We start from the raw sequence: 22755 nt of genomic DNA on the forward strand, positions 1-22755 counted from the left end.
CATGGCCCATACCTGTATGGTAACATAACTTCCTTCCTTCACGAAGTTCCATTTGTTATTTCTTATCATTTTCAAGGGCTATCTCCCATGTATTCCACATAAACCAGTAGTTGTACATGTTTTATTCACCGCTGTAGTCCCAGAGCCTAGCATAGGACTTGCCACATAGTAGGCACTTAATAAACATTTACTGAATGAATGAGTCCACTAACCAGTCTGCCAGCTGAAGCCACCACCAGGCTAGATGGCTACCTGTTCTTTCTCTTTGCCTCTGATTCCCACATTCCACCTCTGTGGCCTGCATAGCCACTCAGAGGAACTTCCTGGCTATCATACACCATTAAGATTACACTACTGTTCATGCCAAAGAGGTAACCCCAGAATGAAACTGAGTTCCATGCATACACAGGAAGACGGTCACCTGAGCTCTAAAGCAGAGCTGTGCCTGGAGCCCCAGATACCCTTGAGTTTCTACCAGTTCCTGACTCCCTTTTTCTACAGGGGAATCAAATTCAATCCCCAGGACCCTGTACACTCCATCCCAAACTGTTTTTCCCAATAACAGTTATAAAATTAAGACATTCATGCATAAAAATGGGAGCAACCTTCTTGAAGGAAGCAGGTAACCAAATGTGCCCTATGGTGAGTACAAAACTGAAAAATTCCATGATTTGGGCAAGCCCATCCACAATTTGGAGAGTTTACCTGGAAAACTCCTACTCACCCTCCAGACCTCAGCTTGCATGTTCATGCTGCCTTTCCTATACTGTCTTCACCAAACCTGCAACCTCCCTCATCAGCTAGTGCCCACGTCTATTACCAAGGCAACTCCAGGTTTGTGGGGCCTGAAACTAATAAAATTTCTGTGCCCTCTGTAAGCAAAAGAATATAAAATTACCAATACAAAATTAGACACAAAACTGAACATTACTTGTAATGAGAAAAATCACATCAAATTATAAATTTTCTTTTTTTTTTAATTTTTTAATGTTTATTTATTTTTGAGGGAGAGAGAGACAGGGCATGAGCAGAGGAGGGGCAGAGAGAAAGAGGGAGACACAGAATCTGAAGCAGGCTCCAGGCTCTGAGCTGTCAGCCCAGAGCCCAATGCGGGGCCCAAACTCATGAGCTGTGAGATCACGACCTGAGCCGAAGTTGCACTCTTAACCAACTGAGCCACCCAGGTGCCCCTTAAATTACAAATTTTCAAAGGCTAAAAAACATACTATTTATCAAAAATAATAATAATAACATTATCTTACTTGCTTAACTGCCTGATACCTTTCTAATACCTTTGCGATGCGTTTTCCTACTTGTTAGTTGCATAGTCTTTATCCCCTCTTCATATGACAGTGATTTTGTAAAAGTTTTCATAGGGAGAGGAGAAATAAAATTCTGTCTTTCCTTTGGCACAGTTGATCAATATTTGTTTTTTATTATTGGTAGCTGGGCTTCATAAAACATGCTACACTATATACAAACTCTGTATTGCTACAAACACAGAATTTCTGATAAATTGTATTTCGCACAATTCCCATTCAAAAAACAACATATGGTGTGTTTACAGCTGTATAGAAAAGAGCTTCCATTTCAACTAGACATCAATGAGAATTGAAACCTTTGCACATTGGGTGACTGGAAAAATTTTCCACAGAATAGCTTCTGGCTCCATTTATTTCCAACTTATTTTTCCTCTACCCACATTCTTTTGTGCCAGGACTGTGGAACACATTCATGTCATCTTACAAACTCTGGTCCTACCCTAATATCACAATGTCAGGTGAGTTGATACAATAGACAATATAAGCATTCCTAGAAGCCATTTCTACACCAAGATGATCAGTAATAGCTTAATTATACATGGAAGTGACTGAAAAAGACATAAATATATTCTGCTAAACACCCCCCCAAATATATACTCAATTTGACTTCCCCTTATCCCAGTCTCAAAAGTTTCTGCTGCTAGTTTTCTGCTACTGGCCACAAGTGAGGGCGAGATGTGGTGGAAGTCAGGGTAGAAAAAGTATACTCTTATCTGAATGCAGTTAAAATACCTAACATTTGCAAATTTTATAAAAATATATAACCATGTAACATTGGTAAGGCTTTGGAACAGGTCCAGAAAGTGGGAGTTCTGAAGCTTAAGTTTCATCATCTTTAAGAAAATTCATTTCTAATCACTGTGTTTACCAGATTGTATGTTAATTAATTAACTGTGTGTCTGTTTCCCTCCCCAGATTCTAAACTTCTTAAAAGTGGGATTATGGGAGCGCCTGAGTGACCCAGTCAGTTGAGCATCCAACTCCTGATTTCAGCTCAGGTCATGATCCCAGGGTCATGTGATCAAGCCCCTTGCCAGGCTCTGTGCTGACGATGGAACCTGCTTCAGATTCTCTCACTCCCTCTCTGCCCCTCCCCCAGGCACTTGCGCTCCCTCTCTCTTTCTTTCTAAATTTAAAAAAAAAAAAGTTTAAGTGGGATTATGTCCAGGGCACCTGGGTGGCTTGGTCAGTGGAGCAACCAACTTTGGTTCAGGACATAATCTTACAATTTGTGAGTTCAAGCCCCACGTGGGGCTCTCTGCTGTCAGAGCAGAGCCCACTTCAGATCCTCTGAGCCCTCTGAATATATTCTATTCCAGTGCAGAAGCTAGAATATTTAACAGTGGCCACCTAGGTCATTTTTAAGGCATCAAATCTTTCCCCGCCCTAGAAAGAAAAGCCGGTTGGTGTCAATCAGACATTTTGCATTCACTGAAAGGTGACTGACCAAGTACAAGCTTAAGAAGGGAAAAACAATACATTTACCTAAAACATCATGAGAGAATCATGAATCTCAAGCTGCCTTACCAATAGTCAGTGTCATACTCATCTGGCCAAAGTACTGAAGAACTGTCAGCCTAGCAAAGCAGCATATGCCTAGACCAAAGGCAACAGAGTAAAGAAAGGACTCACAAAATGGTTGTAAATGATATTTGGTAACTGTTTTCATCTAGTCTGTTTATTCATTTGGCAGGTATTTAGTGAGTTCCTGCTATATGCTAGGTACTGTGTGCTACAGCCTAGGGATTGCAGCAGCAGTTAGATCAGATGTAGTTCACAGTCATATGGAGTATGCAGCCTTATGAAGGAGACTGATATTAGTTAAATTGAAATTATCACACTAATAGCAAGATAATTACAAACTGAGATAAGTCCTGAGAAGTAAAGGAACTGGACTCCGTGAGGACATAAATGAAGGGCCTTGACCTGAGTTGATTAAAGATTGCTTCCCTAAGACACAGACACTCAAGCTGAGGTTTAAAGGATAAAAAAGAATTAGCTGGTTGAAGAGGATCAGCTTCAAAGAGGGGAATCTAGACAGAGGAACAGAGTATGTCAAACTGCCATGGTTAGAAAGAGCTGAAGATAAAGCACGGTCCTTCTTAATCCACTCTTTACCCTTTTCTACACTGCTCTGCACCCCAAGAGGTTAACTTCTATGTATCACTTAGGTCCTTTGCCCTCTGGATTCCAATCTTCAAAGCCAATTGTTTGGGAGATTTCTCCCTGTGTGACGTGGGGTTGGCAGTTGCTATGCAGTCTATCTAGGAGCACAGCTCCTGTTGGGTAGTCTTATCCCATAGCTACAGCAAGTGCCATCTCAGGAACAAGTCATCATCCCTTCCTAAGACACCTACAGGGACCTACATTCTTGGTAACAGCTCTCAGATGCATCATCATCTCTTGTTGGTTTCCCTTAGCCCTTACTATACCTTTATACATAATCCCTCCTCAATTATACAATTTGAATGTACCAGCTAGTTCCTGCTGGGAATGTGATATAATACATATGAGAAAAAGAAAGACAATGGTTAGAGTGAGAAATAAGGAGAGTTGGTATAGGATATGGCTGGAGATCTCCATACGACCCAGACTGGCTAGGGCCCTATAAGCCATTTTGAAAATTTGGACTTTTATCCTAAGAGCACCAGACAAATACTGAAGAGTTTTAAACAGAAGGGACATGATAGGGTTTGCTGTTTTGGTCCAAGCCAGATAAGAGTGGGCTGAAAATAAGTGGGAAATAAGAAAACCAAGATAACAAGGATTGTCATTGTTCATAAGAAGTTTAGCTTTGAAGGAAGGAAAGCTTTAAGGTAGTAGCTAAAGAAGGGATGTAGGATTAATGCAGAGTTTATTAACAGGCAAAAGAGAAAGAGAATGGGAATGTGTCAGTAGGGGAATATAGCAGAATGTGGGGGATGGTTAGTATACCATATAATGGCCCTGGCCATAAATAGAAAGAGGAGCCCCAGTTCCAATTTTAAGGAAAAGGATTTTAAGGGAGGCATAGAAATGTAAGCCCTTGCATTTGCATAAGTGTTAGGTAGCAGGAAATTGATGGTGGGGCTCTCCATCTGTTGTGAACTTTCTTTGTAACACAGAAGGAAAGGACATTTATCACTGAGAGGCAGAGAAAAAGCGAGGAGGAGGGGGAGGGAGACGAGAGGTTTGATAACAGTAGTGATGATTTAAGATATTTGTTGTTAGGAGCGGACATGCAATTTGAACCAAAAGAGTGTAGTAAGACTGCCAAGCTGTTTTGAGAACACTCTTGAGTTTGATTATTGACATGCATGTTCCCCTCCCCCACTCTACTGTAAGCCAGCTCAGCCCAAGAGATTCAAGTGGACCTGGCATGGACTGGGACCCTACAGGTAGACTTAGGACTGAGACTTGAGTTACTGGTCCAAGGATGAGCATGTGACCCAAGCTAGGCCAGTCAGGTTACAGTCTAAAATTTTCACTACCATTCTTTCTCTCCCACTGCTCTTAAAAGTACACAAATAGTGTAAGCTTAGTTAAGGCGGCTAGATGTGATCTTTTCACCAAGCTGGAAAGAAAGCAGTGCTCTTATGATACTGTTTGAATGTCTAGAGCCAGCCATGCCTAAAGCTTGACCACCTCTTTAGCTTTCCACTTGCATAAGCCAATAAATTTCCATTTTTCCTTAAGCTAGCTAATTGTATGTTAATTACACAGTAATCACAAAATTTATAGTCCTACCAATCTCTCACCTCGCTTTCTCCAATATGCTTCACTGCTTACATACAGGCATGGAAAAACATAAGATGATACCAGAGTTCATTGAGGAGAAAGATTTTGCCAAGAAAGCACAGCAATAAGAAAAAAGGCACAAGAGGGTCAGCATAAGCCTCACAGCCAACTTTCTTTCTTTTCATCTATATGCCTGAGGTGAGGATTGCATATATTCAAAGGTAAGTCTCTGTTGATAAAAATGTAATCTGGGCAGCCCTCCCACCCCCACCGTCCCCAGTGCCACTCTCACTGGCCAAGGCAAGGAGACTCCTGGTAATATACTACAAGGTTCCTTCTGAGAGACATGCTACTAATATTAAGGAAGGAAGAACACAAGGGGGAACCAAAAGGTGGGGATACAGAATATAAAATGACTCCAAAATTTTTAAACAGAACTCAGTCTTTTTGTGTCTTCGGGTATACCAGGCACACCAAAAGTAACAATCAGCAGTTGTTGGAATCAAGACAAAGTGTGAGGATTAGTCTTCCCAACAGCATACTCTCCAGAGCTTCCTATCAGAGAACAGAGGAAAGCGCCATACGTCCATGAATCATCCGCACTTGTGCCTGGCAGTAAACTTCTAATAATTTATACATCCCATCTGGATGCAACTTAAAAGACTAATTACCAGTGATACCAACTAATACCTGGTAAGATTAATGGATGAGGGTCTTAAAAATGAGGCCAACAGGAGCCCCACACTCAGCATGACGACAAACAGACCAAAAGTTTTTCTGTGGTATAAGCAGATGGTATTTAGAGCTTCTAATTTGATACAAGTGAAAGACAGTCCCTTTGTTGAGTAAATTATTTAAATTTCACTCCAAGATCAATAATTTAATTTAAAATGTCACTTGTATCTTTGCATTATCACCTCTACCTTTTGAAACTAAGAACATAAAGAAGTTTTGAAAGGAGGAAAGGCCATCTGGCCCACCCTAGTTACTGCTTATGGTTAATTATTATTAATATTAATAATTTTACATAAAAGCACACAAACCTTGAGGCACACAAACCTTGAGGCTTAAAGTCCTTCAGCAGACATTATAGATCAGGTAAGTCTTGCCAAGCTACAAAGCCAGAGAAGTAATTAGCTAGTAAATCCCACTGAAAAAAAGTATTTAATCAAAATAAAAGTTGAGCTTCTGTACAGTATGTAATGACCTTTTCCTGAAAGACCATATATTTCCTAGTCCCATTTTCATACCAGATCCAATTCCCATTGCCCTTTGAAGTCAAAGTCACCTTTGTACACAGAAGGTACAGATGAAAACTCGGAAGCAAATGGAGAAGAGAGTTCTAGTTTTATCCCAGCTAGCCTTGTGGAGCATTGTCCAACCTTGAAAAGCATATCTTTGATCCTTTTTAAATCATAAATAATTTGTCTTATTAATTCCATTCTTCAGAATTAGGCTTTGGCATGTATACCTGTTCTGATTATTTTCAAAATATTTCGTAGAGTAGATAACAGCAGAAACTTCATTTCATCTTACACTGAAGATCAGAGAATTTCCGTGATGTGACCTGTTACACTATCGGTAATCAGGGTTTATGTAATCTTAGTGCATTATTCCAACCACTGAATCAACTATTCTTAAAGGTTTTTTTTTTCCTATGCACTTTTTTTCTTTTTAATTCACAATATCCATGTCTTTATAGCTAGTATTCCACTAACGGTAGGCATACAAAAATTTTAAAATTTACCACATTGGTAATGTTCTTGTAAAATAACTTAGAGCACAGAATGAGGATGAGACAATCTCTTCACCCATAAAGTGGAAAAAATAATCTTATGGGAAAATACAGGGAAAACACCTACACAGTGCCTGACATAGTGTTTCCTAAATAGTGGTAATTGTCACAAGCATAGTTTTATCTCTTCCCCCCCTTCCTTTGGTCCACTTTTCCATATTTCCCCTCATCACCTTGAGTTATTTTGTCTTACACATTGCATAGCTCCCAGCTTCCCAGAGAATTATTATCCCATGATAATTATTATTTACTTTCTTTTTTTTTTTTATTTATTTATTTTGAGAGACAGGGACAGTGCAAGTGGGGGAGGGGCAGAGAGAGAGGGAGAGAGAGAATCCTAAGCAGGATTCACACTGTCAGTGCAGAGCCTGACACGGGGCTCAGACTCACGAAACTTCCAGATCAGGACCTGAGCCGAAACCAAGAGTTGGCCGCTTACCCGACCGAGCCACCCAGGTGCCCCTTTCCTCTTTTCTTTTTAACAAGGTCCCGCATAGCCTTTCTTTAGACCCAATTCTTACTAATTGCTGTCAAGTGTCTTCTGTTCATAAAGAATCTCCAAAGGTCTTTTGCAACTCTATTTTCAAAAGACATTTGTCCTGTATCACTGTCATCACACTCCTGCTTTTCTGCTGCACCCCTTGGGAAGCCAGGTGGCTGCTCTCCACCTGTATAAGCTACAACATATATTTACTGGCTGCACTCTCGACTTGTTCTCTTGACTCAGTAATCTACACACTTGAAGTCGGTGGGAATTCATCTCACAGAAGCAGATTTTACATCCTTCCCACAGCAGCACTGTCCCCGCCCATGCCCTTCTGGCCTCCACTACTTTTCCTGCTGCTTAAAATGGAAAAGGCAGGGGTGCAGGATCGCTGAATCAAAAGGAGGCAGCATCTAAGCCCAGTTCTGATTACAAGTGTCAAGTTCTTTCTGAAATATTTCTGAGGAGTGAGAGAACAAGCAGATTTATAGGGTACATACTTCAGTGGTTTTTATTTTGGTGGTACGTGTAGATGAGAAAAGATTAAAAGCCCAAACAAATGTCTAAATCATTGTGCACACCACTGCAGTACATTTCCCCGCCACAGGCACCTCGGACAGCCCCCTGCAAGGGAAAACAGTCCCAGTAAATGTAAGGAAAAAAGATCCCAAAGAATTAGGAGGGACGTTCCAAATTGTCAAAACTGTATTTCATGAGAAACAGTGATTCTATTTTTAACAGGAGTTTTCTTTGAAGTTTTAAGTACCAGAAACTAATTCAAAGGTTTGGGTATGGTGTGATTCAAGGTATGATTTATATTGAATTTGGAGGGCCTGGGGTATTATTTCTTCCAGAAATACGAGTCTAGAGGAAGAATAGTACAGTGATTAGAGAACAGAGTTTTGAAAAGCATGGTCCTGAATTCGAATCCCTGATTGAGCACTTTCTAACCAAGTGAGAGCAAACAAGCTACTTCATCTCTCCAGCCTCTAAGCATCATCTGTGAAATGGGGGAATTAACACTTTGCTCTTAGATATAAACAGTGCAATGTATGTAGTGCTATTTGCCATCATTAAACTAGCTGACAGCAATTACTATATAAAATTGACTTTGCATAGGAAAATGGTGGTCACAAACAAAGAAACGGATGCCTACAACTAGAGTTTCTATTTTACTGAGAGTAATAGTGGGGGCAAAGCAGCCTTCCAGAGCTTTTCAAATGACCTCAAACCAGAAGTAGCTACTTTTTCCACGTGAAATCAGGTCTCCCTTCTGTATCTATGTCTAAATCAGTCTCATCCACCCCTGGCATCCAACACCTCACCACTTTCTTTCCTTCCCAGCTGATGAGGTTCCTGCCTTTGATACTGGCTTCCATTTCAGTGCTGAAATACTGGTCCACTGTATGCAGTCACCTCTCATATACAAAAGAATCCAGCACTCAGTATGCAAAGGAAGGATGTTTATTTCCAGGGGCTTGGGGATGGTGTAATAATAAGGGTCAGATTACATGTGTGATCAATTTTGGCCTTTTGCACGTCAATTAACATATTGCACTTGGATGTTTTATTGATGGCAAAATCCTATAGTGGGATGTTATTATGCTCATATTTTAATGTCTTTGGGGTCAGCATCTTGCACACAGATATCCACTGGCATATATTCAAATGCAGAACTGCTAGCTTTATCATTTTAAATGATTTAAGCCAATGAAAGGACACTCCATTTGTTTGCTCAATAGTCAATTGAAATGGAAACGGTTAGCTGAGTGCATCCCCCTTGAAAGTCTCTTCCCCTCTAGTGCCAATTACAGAATATGAAAGGTGCACTCCGCACAGCTTGCTCGGGATAATAAATCACTAAATTGGAAGCTTCAGTTACCTTGCTGATTTTGATAAGGAAATTAATAGAATTAGCAGCTTATCTGCCCTACCAGGAGATTCACATTATGAAAAAGAAGAAAAGGAAAGAAAAAAGAATGAAAAAGAAAAGAGAAAGAAAGAAATCTGTTTCCATGGCCAGGGTGCCTGTATTTCTTCCTGGTGACAGAGAGACAGTTTGGATAGTTTCTTTTGGCCCCCTATGGTGATAAAGCTCTGCTGAAAACAATACAAGAAGCACTATCAATTATTGTCTACTTGTTCAGCTTTCATGCATAATTAAAGCTGGACAAAGCCGGTGCTGGATCAGACATTAAATAAGGCTGCATCAAGCAAAGTCCAGCAGCGGTCCTACTACTGATAAACAAAAATTCTGAACAGCCTGAAACGGAAGAGGGGTGAGACTGAGATTATTTTCAAAAAGAGGATTTACAGTCTTGCATTTTCTTGGCGAGGGGATGGCTTCTTTTCTTTTTGTCTAGGGAAGGATAATTGTTTGCAATAAAACTGCTGCTCTCAAACCGGAATGAAAGACAAGAGTCGTTTGTTAAAAGAAAAAAAAAAAAAAAAAGATCCTTAGTAGCCTTCCCCCTGCTCCTTTTTTCCCTTAAATATATATGAAAATCTGTAATTATTTCTTTGAAAAACATTTTTCAACAGCTGTAAATGATAATGAGCCAATCACTGTGGCCTCCTTTTTTTCTCCAGCAGCTGCAGAACTCCCCATTCAAAGCAATTAATTGATATTTGTAAAGTGCTTTGAAATTGAGAAGTGGAGCCTCATAAGTGCTAAATATTGTTCTTGTTGCTGCTGCTCTAGGAATTAGGGAAACCAGTCCCTCTTCAGACAAGCCTCAGAAGAACAGCAGTAATTCCGAGTGTCGAAAACAATCATCTAAAACTCCAAGACACCCAAAAAAAGATTCAGATGAGCAGACCTTTTGAAGAAACATCAGAGGGTAATTACTAAAGATAACTTCACTGAAATTATATTTCAAGTGTTGAGCAGAGTAAAGCTTTAGCTGTCTACTACATTATCATTTTCACACATTTATACCAATATGTCAGCTTGCACCACACTTTTTCCTACAGCACACTTAAGCAATATTCATTTGAGAAGACAGTGCTTGTTTATATAATGTGTCTAAGACTTTCATAGATCATCAGGTCAATTTTGGGAAGGTTTGTCTTTGTATTACTGTTTGGGGATGGAAAATCACTCTACTAAACTGAAATATACTCTAGATTATCTCGAATATTTCTTATTTTTGGACAATATATAGATTTCAGAAATGCTCAAGCACCAGATATTGCTGTGATTTCCAGCAGACTTTACTGTTTTCGTTCAATATTTCCAATTTTTAGGAAATCTTTACTGATGCAGGCATCTCTGCTATCTACATCATCAACAGTGTTGGTCATCAGAAGGGCTGATCCATTGACAGTATATGTTTCAAAGCACAAAGTAAAAGAGAATCTTTATAGAGATATCTCACAGAGATAGCTACAATTGAAATATTATTTCTTGGGGCAATAACTCTAGAGACAGAGTCATAAACCTGCTGGCATCCATTGCTGTTAAAAAGAGCTATGGGTAGCAAAATTCTGCCCCAATCATTGAACAAGCACATGGATAGGTCTTCTTCCCTCTGGTCCTAAAAATCAGCAGCTTGTTTAAAAGTGCTATGTTGCTAAGCAATTAATTTTTGACCATCTAATACCATTTCTTTACTGAGAAATAAAGAAAATTACAGATGGTTAGCACAACCCAGTAATGCTTACACACACGTTTTGAAACCAAAGATAGATATTTATGAGTCAAACAATGAAATTAGTGAGCATGCATACATAACATCTCTGCAGGGAAAAAAAGATCACAGAATATTACGTGATAGCCATTTATAAGGCAATCCGTTAATTTTGATGCCGTTAAAACAAAACTGCAATCCATGCAGTTTGTTTTTAAAAGCTGTACCCAAGCTTGGCATTCTTAATTATAAGAAGATAATTCTTTCAAAATAAATGGCTTCAATAAAGATTTTGAACACCAGGGAATTTAGGGTTTAAAAACAAAAGCCACGACTTTCCTATTGTCAATTTAATTGTCTAAACAAAACTACGAAGTTTTACCAAATTAAAGCAAAGACCTGTGGTCTCCTTTTTCCTGTTGTCCTGGCTATCCCAAGTTTGGCAAACAGGGCCAAACTTCATCTCTATTTAACAGTACAAGAGTGGCCAAGAAAGGTCAATGAATGACACTTCTGAACTATGCACTAGTTAAAATGAAAAAGAAGGAAAATAGTATTAGAGTTCCTCCTATTCCAAATTACTTAAAACTCTCAAAGTAGCTCCCTGGAACAAGAACTCTGTGCCTGATCATATGCTTTTAGAAAATTTATGTCCTTTCTCCTCACATACTTTATACCAGTGTCTCTCCTACAAAGAAGTGGTTTTATTCAAAATGCTGAACCTAAAAAATGTTGATAGTGCTCTCTGCTATGGAGTCATGTGACAGAAAAGAGAATTACCTAACCAACTTCTCCTCCAACTGAAGATAGGTTTTAGTTTAGGAGCTATGTTTTTAGTTTAAAAATCACATAATCATGGAACCAAAAAAATAAGATTTGAGAGAAAGTGTAGGAAACTAATTTTGCTAGAAAATTAATTTGGAGCCAGGCACTTTACAGTAATAATCTGATTTAATCCTCATGATCCCGGAAGAAAGGTATCATTGTCCACATTTCAAAGAGAGAAATCTGAGGTTCTCAGATTAAAAATTTTGCTCATGAGAGCACAGAGATGACACTCAGATGTGAATTAGGGACCATATGATTACAAAGTGCATGCACTCCCATGAAACCATACAGTCTTCCCACCTGCTAGAAACCAAAAACCTTGTTTTTCAATTTTTTAATGTTTATTTGTTTTTGGGAGAGAGAGAGAGAGACAGAGAGAGAGAGAGAGAGAGAGAGAGAGAAAACATGAGTCGGGGAGGGGCAGAGAGAGAGAGAGAGACGCAGAATCCAAAGCAGTCTCCAGGCTCTGAGCTGTAAGCATAGAGCCTGACGTGAGGCTCAAATCCAGAAATTGTGAGATCATGACCTGAGCTGAAGTTGGACCCTTAGCCAACTGAGCCACCCAGGCAGTCCCCCAAACAACTTTTTAAATTCATTGTCCATAGCAAATACCTGCAAAATAAGAGGCATCAGTGTATTGTTGTGGTTAAGGGACTGTGTTTTCCTATCATGATTTCCTTAATAAAGAACTGCTATTAAGTTTATTTTTAACTAATAAAGAAACTGCAAGTAGCTCGGTGGCATCACCCAAATGTCTGACTACTAATCTGTTGAAACATTTTCCCAAATAGCAGCAAATGAATTCAACTTCAAGAACAGTTTTCATCCTTTCCTGGATGAGCATACCTTTCAAGACTTAGCACATTTGTTCTGCACTAATAACAAAATTAGATTATACCTATTTCACAGAAGCAATGAAAAGTTCTTTTTTGAACCATGAATCAACTAATCTGCTGACCAAGAAATCTCACAAATGCCTAGTGAATATGACTCCTTACCTCATAATTTACTTCCTGCCTCTGTTCATTTCCCATAGATGAACTCAAATCACACATGAAGCATGTTGAGCCTGTGCTCATAAATTTCAGTTGACCTGTAATTTGTGATACGAAAAAGTCAATACAAGAGAACTAGATCCTTCCTTCATAACCTCAAGAACTTTGCAGGTTCATTAAAAACAAATGAACAAACACCTGTTGTAGAAATGTGCCAGCATGTTCAGTCATGCCTTGATCTTGTTTGCTTTGCTGTGTCTACAGTGAAGAGGATTGGGAAAAAAATTAGTGAGCAGTATGCACTGCCTCTAAATCCCTTTAAAATAGAGCTAAATAGGAACAAAGATAAAATAATCCTGTTCAATCCTCTGGAAATTGTGAAAGGTTTAATTTTGGATTGTGACTCTCAGCCCAGAATCTCTTTAGCCACACAAATAATGATAACTCTCAATGCTCTTCCACTATCAGTCAATGTTTTTAGTGCAGAACTGCTTGACCCTGACAGGGCTGCCTTTACAGAGAGCTGAAGAGTTTTCCATGCACAACTTTACTGAATGCCACTGTTATAAGTTGATTTGTCTCCCCCATCTCTCTATTATATGTTGAAGTCCTAATTTCTAGTACCTCAGAATGTGAATTTATCTGGAAAGAGGGTCTTTACAGAGGTTATCAAGTTAAAATCAGTTCATTAAGGTAAACTCCCATATGACTGGTGACCTTATAAAAAGGGGAAATTTGAGCATACATAGATATGTACACAGATTTAGATGTACATAGATATAGACACAAACAGAAGTAAAACAGTGTGAAGACCTACAGGGAAAATGTAATTGGAATATAACCGGAAAGATGCATCTCCAAGTCAAGAAATGCTAAAGATTGCCAGCAAACCCCAGAAGTTAGAAGAGTCAAGGAAGGATTCTCCCTGAGAATCACTGGAGTGAGCACAGCCCTGTTGACACCAGACTTTTGAACTTGTAGACTCCATAACTGTGAGGACAATAAAGTTCTACTGTTTTAAGCCACTGAGTCTTTGGTTCTGACAGTCTGAGGAAACTAATACAGCTGCCATCATGGTTCCATTTCTTCAATGCCTATTTCTCCCGGGAAAAGAAAACATATTCCAGGGGTGGAAAACTAATTCCAACCCACACACTAATTCTGATGAAGTGTTAGGGACTCCTGGAGTGCTGTGTTGAGAAGATTCTCGGGTAAAGCCCAGGAGCTGCAAAAAAGTACACCATGACTGCTTACTTTATGTAGGTGCAGGAAGATACACATTGATTTTAAGCCATGCATTTGCCATGATGACATTAAATCTCTATCAGTCAGTCATCAATCCCTTAGTATAAATTATTTTCTCAGAGTCTTTCCAATACAGACTAGTTGAGAGTAGAATTTGGAAATGATTAAAAAGTAGGTTTACAGAAACAGGTATTGTCCCCGAGAAAGCAGGCTTGGGAGAGAGTCCAGCAGAGCCGGGGATTGCACGAAGACCCTAGAAGCCCAGAAATCTAAAAAGGTTGTTTAGAAGAAAGGAGAAAATATCCCCTACATCATAGTTTTGTCCAGAGAGCCCTGCTGCTCAATTCTATCATGCTGTATGTTTGTCATTAATGTACCCAAAAGCATTAGATTCCTATCTGCTTGCAATGGCCTATCATTATAAAATACAAGGCAGTATTTTTGTCACACTGTAATTCCATATTAATTACTGCATATCACAGTAATTTAAAATTGGGGCATTGGTGCAAGAAAATAGAAGACCTATGTTTATAAGAAAAAATTATATAATAAGGTTATATTTCAAATCAGAGGAAGTAGATAGATATTCAATAAAGAGTGGTGAGTCAATTTCCTAATTACCAAGAAAATTAAGTCAGATCCTTACCTTCACACAATAGAGAACAATATGTATATAGATAGATAGATAGATAGATAGATAGATAGATGAATTAAGAGTTTAAATCAAATATATAAAAATACAGGTAAAATTATCCAACAATATTTTTATAATCTTAGTTTGGGAAGGCCTTTCTCAGCAAGACTCAGAGGCCTAGAGAAAACACCTGACAGATCCAACCAGTAACAAAATTAAATATTTCTAGAATTAAAAAAAATACTACAGGAGAGGAGCCAAGATGGCAGAACAGCATGGAAGTCTTTTTTGTGTCTTGTGGCCATGAAACACAGCCAGATCAACACTAAACCATCCTACACACCTAGAAAACTGATCTGAGGATTAACACAACAATCTGCACAACCTGAACCACAGAACTCGGCAGGTACACAGCAAAGTGAGGTGAACTGGAGTAGAGAGAAGCCGTGAAGGGCAGGGAGCTGTTTTTGCTTGCAGAGAGAGGATGGAGACAGGGAGGGGGAGGGGAGGAGAATATGGGAAAAGTACACACCCCAAAAGCAGCTGGAGAGAAAGTGGAAAGTGGAAACAGCCACAGAGACTGAACTAAAAAGGGAGAAAGGAGAAAGGAGAGGGTTTAAATTCCATTAAGACTATAAACAGGGGGAGCGCAGTCTGAAACTCCATAGCTCAATACCTGGGGGTGTTCTGGTAGGAAGTGTGGATCCCCAGGAGCAGAGAAAAGTCCAGGGGTCTTCGGGCCACAAGGGGGGAGGCGGTTCCCCTGCTGGGAGGACATCTTGTAGAGCCTGTGTGGCCCCCCCCCACAGGCAAAGACCCCAGTGGACCAGGGATAAAACCACATTCACTGGTGCTGGAACATGGTTGTTGGGGATGAAACTTGGTGGCAGATGTGTGTTGTGATTTTCCATAATCCCTGAAACGCTGATGTTACACCATTGCTTGAACTTTCTCTGGGGCAGGCTGGCACCCAACTGCAGTCTCCGAGCACTGGCACCAGCGCAGTCCCTTGAGCATTCTTGGGTGTGGCTGGGACTCAGTCATTCTTCAATGAGATCCTCCCACAGAGGGGCAGATCGGGTCAAAGCCACAGTCCCTCAGAAGTAAGGGATCGGGAAAAACAACCACATCTGAGATAAAACTCTGAAGGGAGGTGCTGCCTGGCAACACCAGGTTTGTGACAGCTAGGTCACAAACAGTGTAAAAGCAGGAAGTGGATGGAATCCACAAAGGACAAGTGAACAATTGCTGATCCGGGAGAACAGATTTCTGATACTAGAGACTGGGTAGCTGGATGATGCCATTTCTACCCCTCCCACGCACGCACATACACACCCACAAGTACCACAACAATCCACCCCAGTAACCTAGGCAGCGCCATCTAGTGGAGAACGGAGCCATTACTCTAAGCCCCACCCAACTGGGCCAACCTTGCTTTTCAGGACCACAAATCTTTCCACCTGCTTAGTTTACAGACTATAAAGTGCTTCATAGTTTGACTTCTAGGGGAAAATGAAATAATTTAAATCATATTTCAGTCTGCTCACTGGTCCATCTATTTAATTTTCTTTTTTTTCTCTTTTTTTCTTTTCTTTTACTTGAATATAGAAAGAAATAATTTATTTTTATTTTCAGTTTTTATTAAAAATATTTTTCTTCTACTATATTTTTTACTTTTGCATAATTTTTTCAAATTCTATTTTACTTCCATCATTTCATTTTATTCTATTTCAGTGTATTCATTTTTTCAAATTTTCAAAATATTTCCTTTATTTCTTTTTTCTTTTTTATTTCCCCTTTTTTCTCTAATTTATCAAGCCCCTTTCAACCAGACCAAAACACACCTAGAATCTAGCATCATTTATTTGATATTGCATGTGTGTATTGCTTTTTATTTTTTAATTTTAATTTTTTTAATTTTAATTTTTTTTACCTCATTAATCCCTTCTCCCTTAAAAATGACAAAATGAAGGAATTCACCCAAAAAGAAAAAAACATGAAGAAACAACAGCCAGGGACTTAACCAACACAGATACAAGCAAGATGTCTGAACCAGAATTTGGAATCATGATAATAGGAATACTAGCTGGGGTTGAAAATAGATTAGAATCCCTTTCTGCAGAGATAAAAGAAATAAAAGCTAGTCAGGATGAAATTAAAAAATGCTATAACTGAGCTGCAATCTCAAATAGATGCCACAGCAGCAAGGATGGGCGAGGCAGAGGAGAGAATCAGCGATATAAAGAGCAAACTTATGGAGAATAATGAAGCAGAAAAAAAAGAGGAAGATTAAGGCAAAAGAGCATGATTTAAGAATTAGAGAAATTAGTGACTCATCAATGGAACAACATCAGAATCATAGGCATCCCAGAAGACAAAGAGAGAGAAAAGGGGGAGAAAGGGTTATGTGAGCAAACCATAGTGGAAAACATTGCTAACCTGGGGAAAGACAGACATCAAAATCCAGGAAGCACAGAGGACTCCCATTAGATTCAACAAAAACTAACTATCAACAAGGCATATCATAGTCAAATTCACAAAATACTCAAGCAAGGAAAGAATCGTGAAAGCAGCAAGGGAAAAAAACCCTTAACCTACAAGGGAAGACAGATCAGGTTTTCAGCTGACCTAGCCACAGAAACTTGGCAGGCCAGAAAGGAGTGGCAAGATATATTCAATGTGCTAAATCAGAAAAACATGCAGCCAAGAATTCTTTACCCAGCAAGGCTGTCATTCAAAATAGAAGGAGAGATAAAAAATTTTCCCAGACAAACAATAATTAAAGGAGTTCATGACCACTAAACCAACCCTGCAAGAAATTTTAAGGGGGACTCTCTGAGGGGTGAAAAGACAGAATAAATAAATAAATAAATAAATAAATAAATAAATAAATAAATACCAAAAGCAACAAAGACTAGAAAGGACCAGACAACACCACCAGAAACTCCAACTCTACAAGCATCATAATGGCAATAAATTCATATCTTTCTGTACTCACTCTAAACGTCAATGAACTAAACACTCAATCAAAAGACAGGATAACAGAATGGACAAGAAAACAAGATCCATCTACATGCTGTTTACAAGAGACCCACTTTAGACCTAAAGACATCTTCAGATTGAAAGCAAGGGGATGGAGAACCATCTATCATGCTAATGGTCAACAAAAGAAAGCAGGAGTAGCCATACTGATATCAGACACCTAGACTTTAAAGTAAAGACTATAACAAGAGATGAATAAAGGCATTATATAATAATTATGGGGTCTTTACACCAAGAAGACCTAACAATTGTAAACATTTATGCTCCAAATGTGAAAACACTCAAATATATAAATCAATTAATCACAAACATAAAGAAACCCATTGATAATAATACCATAATAGTAGGGGACTTAAACACACCACTTACAACAATGAACAGATCACCTAAACAGAACATCAACAAGGAAACAATGGTATTGAATGACACACTGGATCAAATGGACTTAACAGATATATTCACAACATTTCATCCTAAAGCAGAAGAATATACATTCTTCTCCAGTGCACATGGAACATTCTCCAAAATAGACCACATACTGGGACACAAATCAGGCCTCAACAAATACAAAAAGATGGATATCATACCATACATATTTTCAGACCACAATGCTATAAAACTCAAAATCAACCACAAGAAAAAATTTGGAAAGGTAACAAATACTTGGAGACTGAAAAACATCATACTAAAGAATGAATAAGCTAACCAAGAAGTTAAAGAGGAAATTGAAAAGAACATGGAAGCCAATGAGAATGGTAACACCACAGGCCAAAACTTCTGGGACGCAGCAAAGGTGGTCATAAGAAAAAGGTATATAGCAATCCAGGTCTTCCTAAAGAAGGAAGAAAGATCTCAGATACACAACATAACCTTACGCCTTAAGGAGCTGAGAAAAGAACAGCAAATAAAACCCAAAACCAGCAAAAGACAGGAAATAATAAAGATTAGAGCAGAAATTAATGCTATTGAAACCAAAACAACAGTAGAACAGATCAATGAAACCAGAAGCTGGTTCTTTGAAAGAATTAACAAAATTGATAAACCACTAGCCAGTTTGATCAAAAAGAAAAAGGAAAGGACCCAAATAAATAAAATCAAGAACGAAAGAGGAGAGATCACCACCAACACAGCAGAAATAAAAACAATAATAATAGAATACTATGAGAAATTATACACCAATAAAATGGGCAATCTGGAAGAAATGGACAAACTCCTATTAACATATACACTACAAAACTGAAACAGGAAGAAATAGAAAATTTGAACAGACCCATAACCAGTAAAGAAATTGAATTGGTAATCAAAAATCTCCCAAAAAACAAGAGTCCAGAGCCAGATGGCTTTCCAGGGGAATTCTACCAAACATTTAAGAAAGAGCTAACACCTATTCTCTTGAAGCTGTTCCAAAAAATAGACATGGAAGGAAAACTTCCAAACTCTTTCTATGAAGCCAGCATTACCTTCATTCCAAAACCAGACAGAGACCCCACTAAAAAGGACAAGTATAGACCAATTTCCCTGATGAACATGGATGCAAAAATCCTCAACAAGGTATTAGCCAACCATATCCAACAATACATTAAAAAAATTATTCACCATGACCTAGTGGGATTTATACCTGGGATGAAGGGCTGGTTCAATATCCACAAAATAATTAATGTGATTCATCACATCAATAAAAGAAAGGACAAGAACCATATGATCCTCTCAATAGATGCAGAGAAAGCATTTGACAAAATACAGCATCGTCTCTTGATAACAAACCTCAAGAAAGTAGGTACAGAAGGAGCATACCTCAAGATCATAAAAGCCATATGTGAACAACCCAACGCTAATATCATCCTCAATGGGGAAAAATGGAGAGCTTTCCCCCTAAGGTTAGGAACAAGACAGGGATGTCCACTCTTGCCACTATTATTCAACATAGTCTTGGAAGTCTTAGCCTCTGTAATCAGACAACACAAAGAAATAAAAGGCATCAAAATTGGCCAGGAGAAGGTCAAACATTCACTCTTCACAGATGACGTGATACTCTATATGGAAAACCCAAAAGATTCCACCAAAAAACTGCTAGAATTGATTCATGAATGCAGGAAAGTGGAAGGATATAAAATCAATGCACAGAAATTGGTTGCATTCCTATACACTGACAATGAAGCGGCACAAAGAGAAATCAAGGAATCGATCCCATTTACAGTTGCACCAAAAACCATAAGATACGTAGGAATAAATCTAACCAAAGAGGTGGAAAATCTATACACTGAAACTATACAAAGTTTATGAAAGAAATTGAAGAAGGCACAAAAAAAGGAAAAATATTCCATGCTCTTGGATAGGAAGAACAAATATTGTTAAAACATCAATACTACCCAAAACAATCTACATATTCAATGCAATCCCTATCAAAATAACACCAGCGTTCTGCACAGAGCTAGAACAAACAATCTTAAAATTTGTATGGAACCAGAAAAGACCCCAAAGAGCAAAAGCATTCTTGAAAAAGAAAACCAAAGCAGGAGGCATCACAATCCTGGACTTTAAGCTATATTACAAAGCTGTAATCATAAAGACAGTATGGTACTGGCACAAAAACAGACACTCCGATCAGTGGAACAGAATAGAGAACCCAGAAATGGAACCACAAACATATGGCCAACTAATCCTTGACAAAGCAGGAAAGAATATCCAATGGGAAAAAAAAAAAACAACAACAGTCTCTTCAGCAAATGGTGCTGGGAGAACTGGACAGCAACATGCAGAAAAATGAACCTGGACCACTTTCTTACACCATACACAAAACTAAACTCAAAATGGATGAAAGACCTAAATGTAAGACAGGAAGCCATCAAAATCCCTGATAAAAGATGAGTAACTTAAGTATATCCTAATATAAACATTCCAAACTGAAAGACAGAAAAAAAAATTCTAAAAAGAAAGAAAGAACATCCATGCCTCGGGCCCTGTACTGACAGTTCAGAGCCTGAGCCTGATTCAGATTCTGTGTCTCCCTCTCTCTCTGCACCTCCCAGTTCATGTTCTCTCTCTGTCTCAAAAACAAATAAACACTAAAAAAATTTTGTTTAAAAAAAAAGGAAAGGTAAAGAAGGAATATTTGAAGAAACACTGATTAAATGTTTTCTAAATTTGACGAAAATTTTAAACTGGCAGATCCACGAAGCTCAAGGAAACACAAGCACAAGAAACACGAGGAAAACTGCCAAAGCACATTATAATCAAATTGCTTAAAACCAGTGATAGAGGAAATCTTAAAAGCAGCCAGACTTCAAAAGACATGTTAGATACAGAAGACAACAAAAAAGATGACCTCGGATTTCTCATTTCAAATCATGCAAATTAGAAAACAGCCGAGCAACATTTTTAAAGTACTAAAAGAAAAGAATTAACCCAGCATTCTATACCCAATGAAAAAACCTTACAAAAATTAAGGCAAAATAGGCTTTTACAGACATGAAGTAGCTGAACAATGTATCACAAGCAGACCCACATTACAAGAAATGAGAAAGGATGTGCTTCAGGCAGAGGTAAATGATACCAGATGGAAATATGAAGAAATAATGGTCAGATGTTTGCTATACAAATAAGAGCACTGAAAAATATGTCTCTGTTAGTAATATATGACATTTTATTATTTATATATCATTAAAAGATAATTGGTGACTCCTCATAGGTATGGGGTTTCTTTTTAGAGTAAAGAAAATGTTCTGAAATTAGATACTGGGGAGTGTTGTACAACCTCACAAGTATACTAAAAACTACTGAATTGTGCACCTTAAAAAGGTGTGTGAAGGGGAACCTGGGTGACTCAGTCAGTTGAGTATCTGACTCTTGAACTGCGCTCAGGTTATGATCCTAGGGTCATGGGATTGAGCCCCAATTCAGGCTCCCAATGAGGAGCCTGCTAGGGATTCTCTATCCCTCTTCCTATCCCTCCCCATCTACCTCGCATGAGCACACACATGCACCCTCTCTCTCTAAAGTGAAGGAAAAAGAAAAAAAATAAGGTACGTGAATTATATGGAATGTGAATGTGGATTATATGGTATGTGAATTATATCTCAATATAAACAATTAATAAATATTTATAATAATTGATTAAACAAAAATAATAAGGTATAGGATTTATTACATAGTAGAAGAAAAATACATGACAATAATAGATGGTAATTCCCCCACAAATTAATCTATAGATTCAATGCATTCTCATTCAAAATTCCAGCAGGGTATTTTTGTAGAAACTGACAAGTAGATTCTAAAATACATATAAAATGCAAAGGACCTAGAAGAGTCAAAGCAGCTTTGAAAAAGAAGAAAAAAGTTGGAGGACTATACCCTTAACAGAATACAAAAATTTTAAAGATTGAAAATACCCACTATTGACAAGGCTCTAGAATAACAGAAATTCCAGTGGTGTTGGGAGTGTATATTCCATATCCTCTGCTCTGACAATTCCACCCCTAGTTATACACCAACAGGAATACATGTGCATGTACAGCAGAAGGTATATTCAAGCATGTTCAAAGCAGCACTGCTCATAATAACAAAAAAAACAAGAAACAACTCAAATGTTCATAGGCAGTAGAATAGGTGAATTGTGGTAGATTCATACAATGGATTTCTAAGCAACAAGGATAAATGACATGGATAAATCTTGGGTATAATTCTGGCTGAAAGAGATCATACATCCCTCAAGTGTAATTCTGTAAAATTCAAGTAGAGGCAAAACTAACCCATGGTGTTTATACCTACTTGGATGGAAAAGCACAGAGAAAGCAAAAAAGTGATTACCCACCCCCCCAAAAAAGGATATGGGTTATCTTTAGTGGCAATGCTCATTTTCTTGATTTAGATGATAGTTACATGGCATTGTTCTATAACAATTCGTTAAGTTTTTATGTTTTGTTTTAAGCATATTTTCATAAGTGAGGCATATTGCAAAACAGAAATCCTTGGAGGAAGCATCCCTTTGTTTTCACTGTGGTGGAATTTAGACTGTGGTTATGGGTTGAGTCTGCTCTCCCTATTTCACAGATTATAACAGTTTAC

Source organism: Panthera leo, chromosome B4, assembly GCF_018350215.1.
Source record: "Panthera leo isolate Ple1 chromosome B4, P.leo_Ple1_pat1.1, whole genome shotgun sequence".
Lineage (NCBI taxonomy): Eukaryota > Metazoa > Chordata > Mammalia > Carnivora > Felidae > Panthera > Panthera leo.